Below are 15,806 nucleotides of genomic sequence, written 5' to 3'. Positions count from 1 at the left end.
GGAGCATATCCTCCAAAATTTGAATAGTCCGCTCGGACTGCCCGTCCGTCTGAGGATAAAATGCTGTACTCAACTCAACCAGAGTGCCCAACTCTCACTGAAATGCTCTCCAGAAATACGAGGTAAACTGCGTAACTCGGTTCGAAATGATAGACATAGGCACATCATGAAGACAAACAATCTCCCGGATATAGATCTCAGCTAACCTCTCGGATGAATAGGTGACTGCCATAGGAATGAAATGCGCTGACTTGGTCAGCCTATCAACAATGACCCATACTGCGTTGAACTTCCTCCGAGTCTGCGGGAGTCCAACAACAAAATCCATAATGATCCGCTTCCACTTCTACTCGGGAATCTCAATCCTCTGAAACAAACCACCAGGCCTTTGATGCTCATACTTAACCTGCTGACAATTCAAACACCGAGCCACATATGCACAATATCCTTCTTCATTCTACACCACCAATAATGCTGCCGTAAATCCTGATACATCCTTGTGGCGCCCGGATAAATAGAGTACCGGGAACTATGGGCCTCCTCTAAGATAAACTCTTGAAGTCCATCCACATTAGGCACACAAACCCGACCCTGCAATCTCAAAACTCCATCATCATCTAAGGCAACCTGCTTGGCACCTCCGCATTGCACCGTGTCTCTAAGGACACACAAATGAGAATCATCATATTGCCAATCATGGATACGCTCCAATAAAGAAGAACGAGCGACCATGCAAGCTAATACCCGACTAGGCTCAGAAATATCCAACCTCACAAACTGATTGGCCAAAACCTGAACTTCCAATGCGAGCAGTCTCTCACCGACCGGAATATAAGCAAGACTGCCCATACTGGCTGACTTTCTACTCAAAGCATTGACCACTACATTAGCCTTTCCCGGATTATATAAAATAGTGATATCATAATCTTTCAACAACTCCAACCACCTCCTCTGTCTCAAATTCAACTCCTTTTGCTTGAACAAATACTGAAGACTCTTGTGATCCATGAACACCTCAAATGCCACGCCATATAGATAAAGCGTCCAAATCTTCAACACATGAACAATGGCTGCCAACTCCAAATCATGAACCGGATAGTTCTTCTCATGAATCTTCAACTGCCGCGAAGCATAGGCAATGACCTTGCCATCCTGCATCAACACTGCACCGAGTCCAATACGAGATGCATTACAATAGACTATATAAGGCCCTGAACCTGTGGGCAAAACCAACACCGGTGCCGTAGTCAGAGCTGTCTTAAGCTTCTGAAAGATCGCCTCACGCTCGTTCGACCATCTGAACTGGGCACCTTTTTGGGTAAACCTGGTCATTGGGGTTGCGATAGATGAGAACCCCTCCACAAACCGACGATAGTAGCCTGCCAATCCTAAGAAACTCCAAATCTCTGTAGCTGATGCTGGTCTAGGCCAGTTCTTGACTATCTCAATCTTCTTCGGATCAACCTAAATACCCTTTGCTGACACAACATGACCCAGGAATGCAACTGAACTCAACCAGAACTCACACTTCGAGAACTTAGCATATAACTGACTATCCCTCAAAGTCTGAAGAACCACTCTGAGATGCTGCTCGTGCTCCTCCTTGATGCAGGAATATATCAAAATATCATCTATGAAGACAATCATGAACGAATCCAAATAAGGCCTGAACACTCGGTTCATCAAATACATAAAAGCTGCTGGGGCATTGGTCAACCCAAATGACATAACCAAGAACTCATAACGCCCGTACCGAGTGCAGAAAGCTGTCTTAGGGACATCAGATTCCCTAATCCTCAATTGATGGTAGCCAGATCTCAAGTCAATCTTTGAAAATACCTTGGCACCTTAAAGCTGATCAAACAAATCATCAATTCTCGGCAATGGATACTTATTATTGATTGTAACCTTGTTCAACTGCCGGTAATCAATACACATTCTCATCGACTCATCCTTCTTCTTAACAAACAGCACCGGCGCACCCCAAGGCGAAACACTGGTCTAATGAAACCCTTCTCAAGCAATCCTTGCAATTGTTCCTTCAACTCTTTCAACTCAAACAGGTCCATACGATACGACGAGATAGAAATGGGCTGAGTGCCCAGAGCCAAATCAATGCAAAAATCAATATCTATGTCGGGTGGCATACCCAGAAGATCTTAAGGAAAAACATCAGGGAACTCTCGAACAACGGGTACAGAATCAATCGAAGGGACCTCTGCACTAGAATCACAAACATATGCCAAATAGGCCAAACATCCCTTATCGATCATACGCCAAGCCTTCACATACGAGACAACACTGCGGGTAGAATGACTAGGAGTCCCTCTCCACTCTAAACGAGGCAAAACTGGTAAAGCTAAGGTCACAGTCTTGGCATGACAGTCCAAGATAGCGTGGTAAGGTGATAGCCAGTCCATTCCCAATATAACATCGAAATCTACCATGTCCAAAAGCAACAAATCTACACGAGTCTCAAGACCCCCAATCACAACTATACATAAACGATGGACTCGATCTACCATAATAGAATCACCTACCGGTGTAGACACATAAACAAGATCACTCAAAGAATCACTAGGCATAACCAGATATGGTGCAAAATAAAATTGAATCTTCTCTACCACAAACCAGAACAGTACCTGCACCTCCACCTCTAAAACCTTTACCTTCACCTCTAATACCTCTACCTCCACCTCCTGTTAACTGAGCGGGTTGGACGAGTCCCTCAATGAACCTCCTCACTCTCTCTCACAGTGGGAAGTATGACAATAGCATGGCAAGCTAAGTCAATGAATCTGATCTCGTACTGATTAATGGTCATAGAACCCTGCTGGGAACGCTCAATCTGCCTCCGATAGACCTCTCTTTGAGTGATAGGAAGAAACTTCTCCGGAAATAGCTACGTGAACTGTTCTCAAGTCGAAGCTAATGACCTAACTGATATAGCCAATCAATAATCCCTCCAACAGGTCTTAGCGGATCTAGACATGCAAAAAGTAGCAAAATCGACCCCATTGGTCTCCACGCTCCCCATGTTCCTGAGAACCTCATGATAGCTGTCTAGATAGTCTTGGGGATCCTCAGAAGATGCACCGCTAAAATTAGTAGTGAAGAGCTTGGTGAAACTTATCCGACTTCCACAAAGCCTCCGAAGACGTAGTTGATCTATCACCAGCCTATGCTACTGCTCGACTGAAGAAATGGTACATGACCTCGCCATTCGCAAAAGGACAAGAGTAGAGGTTTCAATTTAGCACTGAGAGAACAAAATCGCACGACAGGAAAGAATAGAAGTAAAACTTTTCCTAACTCTGTAGCCTCTGGGGATAAATACAGACATCTCCGTACCGATCTCTCAGATTCTACTAAGCTTGTCTGTGAACTGTGAGACCCATGTAACCTAGAGCTCTGATACCAACTTGTCACGATCCGGATTCCCACCCTTGGGAGTCGTAATGGCGCCTACTAGTACGAGCTAGGCAAGACAATTAATTGCACAATTTACCTTTTTACCCATTTTATATTCATTAACAATTTCGAAATAATAACATTTAAATAGCAAAATTTAACACAAACGGAAGAAAGAAACAATAAGCTATCTGAACATGATTATCTAATACAACGGTTTGAGTCACGACTACCCAGAACTGGTGTCACAGTTTCACAGACGGTCTAAGAATACTACAAATAAAGGGTCTGAAAGGAATAAATACAACACTGTCTCTAGAAATGCAAGAAAGAAATAGGAATAGTAGATAAAAGGAGATGCCAAGGCCTGCGGACGCCTGCAGGACTATCTGGGGTCGCTTGATGATCAAGAATCAGCAATCTCACTGCGGTCCGAAGTCCACAATACTGGGGTCTGCACAAAAGAGTGCAGAGTGTAGTATCAGCACAACCGACCCCATATGCTGGTAAGTGCCTAGCCTGACCTCGGTGAAGTAGTGACGAGGCTAGGACCAGACTACCAAATAAACCTGTGCAGTTATATGATATACAACAAAAAGTAAAAAAGAAATAAACAAGTAAAGATGGGAGGGAAAACATGCTTCGGGGAATAACAGGTAAGAACAAATTATCAAAAGAACTATAAAGGAATCAAAATCCAACCACTAACAAGAGTAAGGAAAACAAAGGCAGATTTCACTTTCTTTTCACATCTTGTAGTAGGCGTACCACCCGCTCCCATTTCGTTATATCTTGTGGTAGGCGTACCACCCGCTCCCATTTTATTATATCTTGTGGTAGGCGTACTACCCGCTCCCATTTCATCATATCTTGTGGTAGGCGTACCACCCGCTCCCATTTCATCATATCTTGTGGTAGGTGTACCACCCGCTCCCATTTCATCATATCTTGTGGTAGACGTACCACCTGCTCCCAATTACAAGCCAATAATAATCACAAGGAATCCCGGCAAGGGAACAAAAGCAATATAACAACTTCCCGATAAGGGAACAATGATATTTACAATTATAACGAGAGTCCCGACAAGGGATCAATAAGGTCTACATTATCCCGTCAAGGGATTCGACAGCATAAGTAAATACGTCCCGACAAGGGAGAAACAACTATAACCAAACTTGTTACGACATCTAACCACCTCAACTATAACCAAACTTGTTCCAACATCTAACTACCGCAGTTATAACCAAACTTGTTACAACACCTAACTATCTTAGCTATAACCAGACTTGTTCCAACATCTAACTACCACAGCTATAACCAAACTTGTTACAACAGCTAACTACCACAGTTATAACCGAACTTGTTACAACACCTAACTATATCAACTATAACTCAACTAGATTCAACATCTAACACGAAGAATCATCAACCTAAGCGTCCGTAATATCAATTAAGAACACAATGCAAGGGAACCTCAACTCAACAATAGCCCGGCAAGGGAGCAACATAATGATCTCTTCTTTTTCTCACTTTTACTTCACAATTCACTTCATAACTCGAGCCAATGCTCTAGAGTTTCGAATATCACTCATACTTTCACAATTCGTTATACAACTGGAGCCAACACTCCTCAATGTTCATAGGTCACAATTCTTCCCACAACTTTACACAACAAATAGAAATCTTCACCAAGGCATGAATAATACAACAAAATCATGAAAATCACAATATAAGACTCATGGTCATGCTTGACACCAATGTATAGATACTCGTCAGCCTGCCTATACATCGTACTCAACAAGAAACAAATAGCAAATAAAACATCAACTCCTAATCCCTCAAGCTAAGGTTAGACCAAACACTTACCTCGATGCCTCGAACACAACTCAAGTTTCAATTATAGCTTTACCCCTTGATTCCTCCGCCAATTCGTTCGTATCTAGCCACAAGTTACTTAATTACATCAATAAATGCTAAATGAATCAATTTGAATGCATGAAAATGAGTTCTCCAAATTTTTACCCAAAAAGTCAAAATCGCCCCCGGGCCCACGTGGTCAAAACCCGAGGTTCGAACCAAAACCTGATTACTCATTCCCCCACGAGCTCAAATATGTAATTTGTTTTGAAATTGGACCTTAAATCGAGGTCCAAATCCCCAATTTTTGAAAAACCTAGGTTCTATCCAAAACACCCAATTTTCCCCATGAAAATCATTGATTTGCAGTTGAAATCATGTTAAAAGATGTTAATGATTGAAGAAAACTAGTTTAAAACGACTTACAATTGATTTGGAGAAGAAAGGTTGTTTGAAAAATCGCCTCTTATGTTTATGGGGTTTTGAAAAATGAAAATAACTAGAAATCCCGTCTATTTATACCCCTCTCAGACCCACTGTGCGGACCGCACAAAATGGACTACGGCCGCACAACCCTTCCTGAGGATACTGCAGTCCAGTGCCCTGTACGGACCACACAAAGTCGATTGCAGCCGCACAGCAGCACCCCTGTGCGTACCGCACAAAGTCGACTGCGGCCGCATAGCCCTACACCGCGCACCGCACAAGGCCGACCGCGCACCGCTGGCGGGTTCAGAGGCTTGCAACTTCTGGTTTTAAGCCTAAAACATCCCGGAACCTACCCGAAACTCACCCGAGCCCTCGGAACTCCAAACCAAGTGCACACAAAACCTCAAAAACATCCTACGGACTTATTCGTGTAATCAAATCATCAAGATAACATCATGAACATCAAATTAAATCTCGAGATCAATGAAATTTTCTCAAAACTTCTTGAAACATCAACTTTGCGATTTAAGTCCGAATCACGTCATATGACATCCGTTTTTCATAAAATTTCACAGAAACATCTTAAATAATATATAAGACCTGTACCGGGCGCCGGAACTAAAATACGGGCCCGATACTAACATGTTCTAATCAAATTTCATTACGAATTTCCTTAAACAATTTCAGAAAACAATTTTCTTTGAAAACTCATTTCTTGGGCTCGGGACCTCGAAATTCGATTCTGGGCATACAACCAAGTCCCATATTTTCCTACGGACCCTCCGGGACCGTCAAATCATGGGTCCGCGTCCGTTTACCCAAAATGTTAACCAAAGTCTAATTTACTCATTTTATAACCAAATATTTATCATTTTTCACAAATTTTCATATTTAAGATCTCCGGCTACGCGCCTGAACTGTGCACGTAAATCGAGGCGACTCTAAATGAGGTTTTCAAGGCCTCGGCGACACAGAATTCAATTAAAAACAAGTGATAACCTTTTGGGTCGTCACATAGACACTTACCAGCACATGGGGTTGGTTGTGCTGATACTACACTCTGCACTATGTGCAGATCCCGGAGTAGCTCTTGGACCATAGTTTGGAGGCTAACTTCAGTCCATCCGGAGATCCTAGGTAGACCTGCAGGCGTCCGCAGGCCCTGGAGTCTCCTCTATCTTTATTTTCTGTTTCATCTTTTCGCTTCAGAAACAGTGTATTGATCTTTTCTTCAGACTTTGTATGTAGTAAATCTTAGACCGTCTGTGACACTGTGACACCACATTTTGGGTGATTAAGGCTTGAGTAATTGTAATAGACATAGATTTGAGATATTTTATTGATGTCTTCCGCTTTAATTAAATTTTCGATGTTATTATGTTATCGCTTTATATTTTCTAAAAGGAAATAATTGGATAATGAAGTGATTGGTTTAAAGGATTAGCTTGCCTAGCTCACATTAGAAGGGCCATCACGACTCCCGAGAGTGGAAAATCCAGGTCGTGACAATATATAGTTACATTGAACGTCTATATATATAATAAGTAGATATTGATAGCGACCATAAAATTACGTTTACTATGGTTCCACTAGTAAATTAACAACAATCGTTATATTTTGGATATAATAAGCAATTTAATTATGAAATATAAATAATAAGTAGATATTACTGCTAGTTAATTATATTGTTGCGCTTTATATATAGTTACATTGAACGTCTATATATATTAAGGTCATGTGTATATTGCTAGCGGCCATGTAATTACATTTACTATGGTTCCACTAGTCAATTGACACCAATCGTTATATTTTGAGATATAATTAGCAATTTAATTATGAAATATAAATAATAAGTAGATATTGATGCTAGTTAATTACATTGTTGCGCTTTATATATAGTTACATTGAACGTCTATATATATGTGTATAGTAGCCAACATATAATTTCATTCATTAAGGTCATGCGTATATTGATAGCGACCATATAATTACGTTTACTATGGTTCCACTAGTCAATTGACACCAATCATTATATTTTGGATATAATTAGCAATTTAACTATGAAATATAAATAATAAGTAGATATTAATGTTAGTTAATTACATTGTTGCGCTTTATATATAGTTACATCGAACGTCTATATATATAATAAGTAGATATTGATAGCAACCATAAATTACGTTTACTATGGTTCCACTAGTCTATTGACACCAATCGATATATTTTAGGATTTAATTAGCAATTTAATTATGAAATATAAATAATAACTAGATATTGACACTAGTTAATTACATTGTTGCACTTTATATATAGTTACATTGAATGTTTATATATATGTGTATCGTAGCCAACATATAATTTCATTCATTAAGGTCATGCGTATATTGATAGCGACCATATAATTACGTTTACTATGGTTCCACTAGTCAATTGACACCAATCGTTATATTTTGGGATATAATTAGCAATTTAATTATGAAATATAAATAATAAGTAGATTTGGATTCATATTTTCTTGCACCACCGAATTTTCTTGGTTTGAATCCATTTTTTAGATAGGGTAAAGTGTCTACTTGACTTGGTTTGATATGAAGGAAGTATAATAAATCGTATACCGTATTTGTTTTTAAGAAAGGAGGAAAATACAATAATTTGTATACACACTAAATCGTATAATTTGTATAAACATAAAATACACATAAATACAAATATAATACACAAGACTCTTCAGCTCCCAACATTTAATTTTCGCATATTTCAAGGCTTGAAATTTAATTTTGTGTTTTGGAGGAAAAAATGTAGGCTAATTAATTAGAGGGTCTTGGATGTCTTTTCACTGGTGTAGCCAAAGTTGGATCATACCAGTTGGGCCGTTTAGCATTACGCATATATATATGAGCATCTCATGCTGCACACGTGGTAAATAATTCTCGCATTGGATATTTATATCTAATTGAATAATTAAATTTAAAACTTAATAACTTAGAGCGATAAGTACATCACTTAACTATAATTAAGTATTAAATATTATATATACGTACAAAACATATATTTTATATTCATTAACTTGGTGTAGTGTAAAAACTTACGCGAGTCAGTTTTTGCCTCCAAATTTTCCCACCTTTTGTAATGAAAAAATTTAGGCATGTATTCAGATAAGCGCTAGATTAAATCAATGAATACAAACTAGGTATTTTGCTTATAAATTAAATGGAAAATATTTACACACACATTAGGTATTTACATAAATTAAATCTTTAAAACATAAAATATATTTTGCATATAATTTATTTATAGGTGGGTCCCACTTTAGCGACCAAAGTTGGTCGCTAATTTCAGTATTTCTTTGACCAAGCATGTGATGAACCAAAAGGTCATCACTTGCTTTTAAATTGAAATTTTTGTTTTCGAGGCCTTGAAAACCTCATGTAGCATCACCTCGATTTGTGTGCACAGTCCGGGCGCGTAGTCGGAAAGCTTATATGTGAAAATCTGTAAAAAAAATGATAAATTTTGACTGTAAAATGAGTTAATTTGACTTCGGTCAACGTTTTGGGTAAACGGACTCGGACCCGTGATTTGATGGTCCCGGAGGATCCGTAGGAAAATATGGGACTTGGGCGTATGCCCGGAATCGAATTTGAGGTCTCAAGCCCGAGAAATAAATTTTTAAAGAAATTTATTTTCTGAAATTGTTTAAAGGAATTTGATATGAAATTTGATTAGAAAATGATGGTATCGGGCCTGTATTTTGGTTTCGGTGCCCGGTACAAGTCTTATATATGATTTAAGATGATTCTGTGAAATTTGGTGAAAAACGGATGTCATTTGACGTGATTCAGACCTAAATTGCAAAACAATTATGTTTTAAGAAGTTTGAAGAAGTTCTTTGGTTTTGGCGATTTGATCGCACGGATGAGTTCGTATGATGCTGTTGAGTTAGTACGTATGTTTGGTTAGGAGTCCCGAGGGCTCGGGTGTGTTTCGGATGGTTTTGAACTTATGAAAAGTTGCAGGTTTTTGCTGTTCAGTGCCCAGGGATTTTGTTCTTCGTGTTCGCGTGGATCCACTTGCGAACGCATAAGGCAAATTTCCCAGGAGCCAAACTTTTTCTTCACGAACGCGAAGCTAGAGTCGCGAATGCTTGGCTAAGGAGGGATACCCTTCGCGAACGCGATGGCTAGTGAGCCTGGGCAGGGGGAGGGGCATTTTACCTACACGAACGCGAGACTCGAGGAGTTTCTTCTCCGCGAACGCGAAGGCTTATCAGGCCTAACCCATCGCGAACGCGTTGAGTTTATCGCGAACGCGATGAGTAATTTCGCCCAATTATTTTAAAAGACCAGAATAGTAGCCATTACGGGATTTACACCAAAACTCATAACTTCTTCATTTTAACTCCAAATTGGGCGATGTTTGAAAGGAGATTCCACCATCAATTCATAGGTATGTAACCTTAGACTCATTTTCTTCAATTTCCATTAACACCCATTAGATATTTAGGCTTAGATCATGTAATTAAGGGTAGAAAATTAGGGATTTGGGTAGAGTTAGGGCTTTTTGATTATTTGTGATTTAGACCTCGTTTTGGGGTCAGATTTGAAAACAAATTATATATTCGGGCTCGTGGGTGAATGAGTGATCGGGTTTTGGTCCGAACCTCGTGTTTTGACCAAGCGAGCTCGAGGTCAATTTTTTACTTTTTGGGAAGAATGATTAGAAAGCTATAATTAAGCATTGGAATTGGATTGTTTAGTGTTTATTGATGTTATGAAGTCGATTATGTATAGATACAATTGATTTGGAGCTGAATTCGAATGGAAAGGCGGTGTTGGGGCTTGAGTTGGCCGTGGAAGTTCGAGGTAAGTGTTTGGTCTAACCTTAGCTTGAGGGATTAGGAGTCGAGTCCTATTTGCTATGTGATAATTGTTGAGTACGACGTATAGGCATGGTGACGAGTATCTATACGTTGGTGTCAAGCATGCCCGTAAGTCTTATATTATGATTTTCATGACTTCGTTGTATTATCCATGCTTTAGAGTTGATTTCTATTTGTTGTGAGAAGTTTGTGGAAGGAATTGTGACCTTTGAACATTGAGGAGCATTGGCTCAAGTTATATTACGAACTGTGAAAGTATATGAGTTGATTGAACCCTTTGGAGCATTGGCTCAAGTGGTAAAGTGAGTTGTGAAGTAAAAGTCAATAAGAGAAAGAAGTCACCAAATTATTCCCTTGCTGGATATTGTTGCTTTATTGGTTATTTCCCTTGCTGGGATGTTGATATTATTGATGTTGCTCTCTTGCCGGGACTTAATTGTTAAATTGTTGTTCCCTTGCCATGATTCCTATTACAATCTTGTTTATTCCCTTGCCTCATTGTTTGTGATTGTTGTTTGGGTGAGGAAGAGTGTTAAAGCACGAAAGGTGATGCCGTGTATTGTTTGTTTTGTAAGGAAGAGTGTAAAGCACGAAGGGTGATGCCGTGTATGATTGTGAGGAAAGAGAGTAAAGCACAAAGGGTGATGTCATGCCGCACGATGTACCATTCCGTGCCGATTTTATTTATTATATGGTGAGGAAAGAGTGTAAAAGCACGAAGGATATGATGCCGCACACACTTTTATTATATAATTGCTTTGGTGAGGACGAGAATAAAAGCACGAAGGGTGATGCCGTGTATTTTTGGATTTCTGATTCATTTTTTTATTTTCGAGTTATGATGATCTTTCATTACTTGATGTCTTTCTATTCGGAATTGTTATCTCCCCCACAGCATGCTCCCCTCCCATATTGACTGATTATTTCTGTATTTCTTTTCCGCTGTATATATTTGAACTACACATGTTTATTTGGTAGTCTGGTCCTAACCTCGTCATTACTTTACCGAGGTTAGGTTAGGCACTTACCAGCACATGGGGTCGGTTGTGCTGATACTACACTCTGCACTATGTGCAGATTCCGGAGCAGCTTTTGGACCATAGTGTGGAGGCTACCTTCAGTCCACGCGGAGATCCAAAGTAGACCTGCAAGCATCTGCAGGCCCTGGCGTCTCCCTCTATCCCTACTTTCCTGTTTCATTTCCCTTACATTCAGAAACAGTGTATTATTATTTCTTCAGACTTTGTATGTAGTAAATCTTAGACCGTCTGTGATACCGTGATACCGGGTTTTGGGTGGTTAAGACTTAAGTATTTGTAATAGATGCAGATTTCAGACATTTAATTGTTATATTCCGTTTAATTATTTAAAGTTCCGCTGTTTTCATGTTGTCGACTTATATTTGTTAAATAGAAGTAATTTGATGTCACGACCTAGATTTTCCACCCTCGAGAGTCGTGATGACACCTACTAATGTGAGCTAGGCAAGCCAATTATGTGAACAATTTACCTTTGTTTTTACCCATTTTATATTCGTTAACAATTGCGAAGTAATAACATTTAAACAGCAGAATTTAACATAAGCGGAAGAAAAAGCAATAAGCTAGCTGAACATGAATCCAATACAACTGTTGAGTCTCGACAACCCAGAACTGGTGTCATAGTTTCACAGACGGTCTAAGAATACTACAATTAAAGGTCTGAAAGATAAATACAAAACTGTCTCTGGAAATACATTAAAGAAATAGGAATAGTAGATAGAAGGAGACGCCAAGGCCCGCGAACGCCTGCAGGACTACCTCGGGTCGCCTGATGAGCAAGAATCATCAATCCCACTGCGGTCCGAAGTTTACAACACTAGGGTCTGCACAAAAGAGTGCAAAGTGTAGTATCAGCACAACCGACCCCATGTGCTGGTAAATGCCTAGCCTAACCCCGGCGAGGTAGTGACCAGGCTAGGACCAAAACTACTAAATAAACCTGTGTAGTTCAATTATATACAACGGGAAAGAAATACAGAAATAAACAAGTAAAGTAGGGATGGGGAAACATGCTTCGGGGAATAGCAGGTAAAACAGAATATCAAGAGAATTATTAAGGAATCAAAACCACCCACTAACACGAAAAAGGGAACAAAGGCAAATTTCACTTTCTTTTCATATCTCGTGGCAGGCGTGCCACCCACTCCCATTTCACTTGTCTTGTGGTAGGTGTACCACCCTCTCCCATTTCATTATACCTTTGTCGCGGCATGCAACCCGATCCACATATAATACTGTTGCGGCATGCAACCCGATCCACATATAATATTGTTGCGACGTGCAACCCGATCCACAAATAATAATGTTGCGGCGTGCAATCCGATCCACATATAATATTGTTGCGAAGTGCAACCCGATCCAAATATATTATTGTTGCGGCGTGCAACCCGGTCCACATATAATATTTACAATTATAACGAGAGTCCCGACAAGAGATCAATAAGGTCTATACTGTCCCGACAAGGGATTCGATAGCATAAGCAAGCACGTCCCGGCAAGGGAGAAACAGCTATAACCAAACTTGATACCACACCAAACTACCTCAGCTATAACCAAACTCGTTACAACATCTAACAAGCTTAGCTATAACAAAAATCGCCACCACACCTAACTACCTCAGCTATAACCAAACTCGTTACAGTATCTAACCACCTCAGCTATAACCAAACTCGTCACCACACCTAACTACCTCAGCTATAACCAACCTCATTCTGACACCTAACTACCTCAGCTATACCCATAATCCCTACCCAACACAAAGAATCCTCAACCTAAGCATTTGTAATATCAATTAAGAACATAATACAAGGGAACCACAATTCAACAATAGCCCGGCAAGGGGGAAACATAATGGTCTCTTCTTTTCCTTACTCTTACTTCATAATTCACTTCACAACTCGAGCCAATGCTCTAGAGTTTCAATTTTCACTTATACTTTCACAATTTCACTATACAACTTGAGCCAACGCTCTTCAATGTTCATAGGTTACAATTCTTTCCACAAACTTTATACAACAATTAGAAATCTTCACCAAGGCATGAATAATACAACGAAACCATGAAAATCACAATATAAGACTCACGGTCATGTTTGACACCAACGTATAGATAATCGTCACCGTGCCTATATGTCTTGCTCAACAAGAAGCAAATAGCAAATAGGACACAACTCCTAATCCCTCAAGCTAAGGTTAGACCAAACACTTACCTCGATGCCTCAAACACAACTCAAGCTTCAATTATAGCTTTACCCCTTGATTTCACCGCCAATTCGCTCGTATCTAGTCACAAATTACTTAATTACATCAATAAACGCTAAATGAATCAACCCCAATGCATGAAAATGAGTTTTCCAAAGTTTTACCCAAAAAGTCAAAAATTGCCCCCGGGCCCACATGGTCAAAACCCGAGGTTCGAACCAAAACTCGATTACCCATTCCCCCACCCCAAATATATGATTTGTTTTGAAATCGGACTTCAAATCGAGGTCTAAATCTCCAATTTTTGAAAAACCTAGGTTCTACCCAAAAGACCCAATTTCCCCCATAAAAATCATTGATTTGAAATTGAAATCATGTTAAAAGATGTTAATGATTGAAGAAAACTAATTAAAAATGACTTACATTTAATTTGGAGAAGGAAGGTTGTTTGAAAAATCGCCTCTTATGTTTTTGGGGTTTTGAAAAATGACTGAAAATCCCGTCTATTTATACCCCTCTCAGACCTCCTGTGCGGACCGCACAAAATGGACTGCGGCCGCACAAGCCTTCCTGAAGTGTTGCGGTCCAATCCTCTGTGCGGACCGCACTAAATGGACCGCGGCCGCACAGGTCTCCACCGCGCTCCGCACGAAGCCGACCGCAGACCGCACTGCAACGCCCTGTGCGGACCGCACAAAGCCGACCGCGACCATACAGCCTTCACCGCGCACCGCACAAGGTCGACCGCGGACCGTACTGGTGGGGTTCAGAGACCTGTAATTTTTTTTTTTGGTTTTAAGCCTAAAACATCCCGAAGCCTACCCGAAACTCACCCGAGCCCTCGGAACTCCAAACCAAGCATACATACTAACTCAACAACATCATACGAACTTATTCGTGCCATCAAATCGCCAAAATAACCTCAATAACAATGATCAAACCTCAAAATCAAGAACTTTTTCTCAAACTTCATCAAGTATCAAATTTAGTAATTTAGTTCCGAATCACGTCAAACGACGTCCGTTTTCAACCAAACTTTACAGAAATGACTTAAACCAATATATAAGACCTGTACCGGAACCAAAATACGGGCCTGATACTATCGCTTTCTAATCAGATTTCATTTCAATTTTCCTTAAACAATTTTAGAAAACAATTTCCTTTAAAAAAAATTTATTTCTCGGGCTTGGGACCTCGGAAATTTGATTCCGGGCATACGCCCAAGCCCATACGGACCCTCCAGGACCGTCAAATTACGGGTCCGGGTCCGTTTACCCAAAACGTTGGCCGAAGTCAAATTTAATTCATTTTACAGTCAAAGCTTATCATTTTTCATGGATTTTCATATTTTAGCTTTCCGGCTACGCGCCCGAATTGCGTACGCAAATCGAGGTGACTCTAAATGAGGTTTTCAAGGTATCGGAATCACAGAATATTATTTAAAGCAAGTGATGACCTTTTAGGTCAGCACATTCTCCACCTCTAAAATAACCGTTCGTCCTCGAACGGAAAGAAGAAGGAAGTACCTGAGTCTGGGAAAAGATGGGGATAAAGGCTCCGCATATCGGACTCGGACTTCTAGGTCGATGCCTCAGGAGGCTAACCCCTCCATTGAACACGAACAGAAGGAAAACTCTTCGACCTCGACTGACGAACCTGTCGATCTAGAATAGCTACCGGCTATTCCTCATAAGACAAGTCCTTGTCCAACTGGACAGTGCTGAAATCTAACACGTGGGATGGATCATCGTGATACTTCCTAAGCATGGACACATGAAACACTAGATGCACGACTGATAAGCTCGGCGGCAATGCAAGTCTATAAGCTACCTCTCCCACTCGATCAAGAATCTCAAACGGGCCAATGAACCTAGGGCTAAGCTTGCCCTTCTTCCCAAATCTCATTACGCCCTTCATAGGCGACACTCGGAGCAATACCCGCTCACTGACCATAAAAGCCACATCTCGAACCTTGCGGTCTGCATAAAT

This window comes from Nicotiana tabacum, chromosome 16, assembly GCF_000715075.1.
Source record: "Nicotiana tabacum cultivar K326 chromosome 16, ASM71507v2, whole genome shotgun sequence".
NCBI classification, from domain to species: Eukaryota; Viridiplantae; Streptophyta; class Magnoliopsida; order Solanales; family Solanaceae; genus Nicotiana; species Nicotiana tabacum.
The sequence above is the reverse complement of the archived record's forward strand: the minus strand, read 5'-3'. Positions refer to the sequence as shown.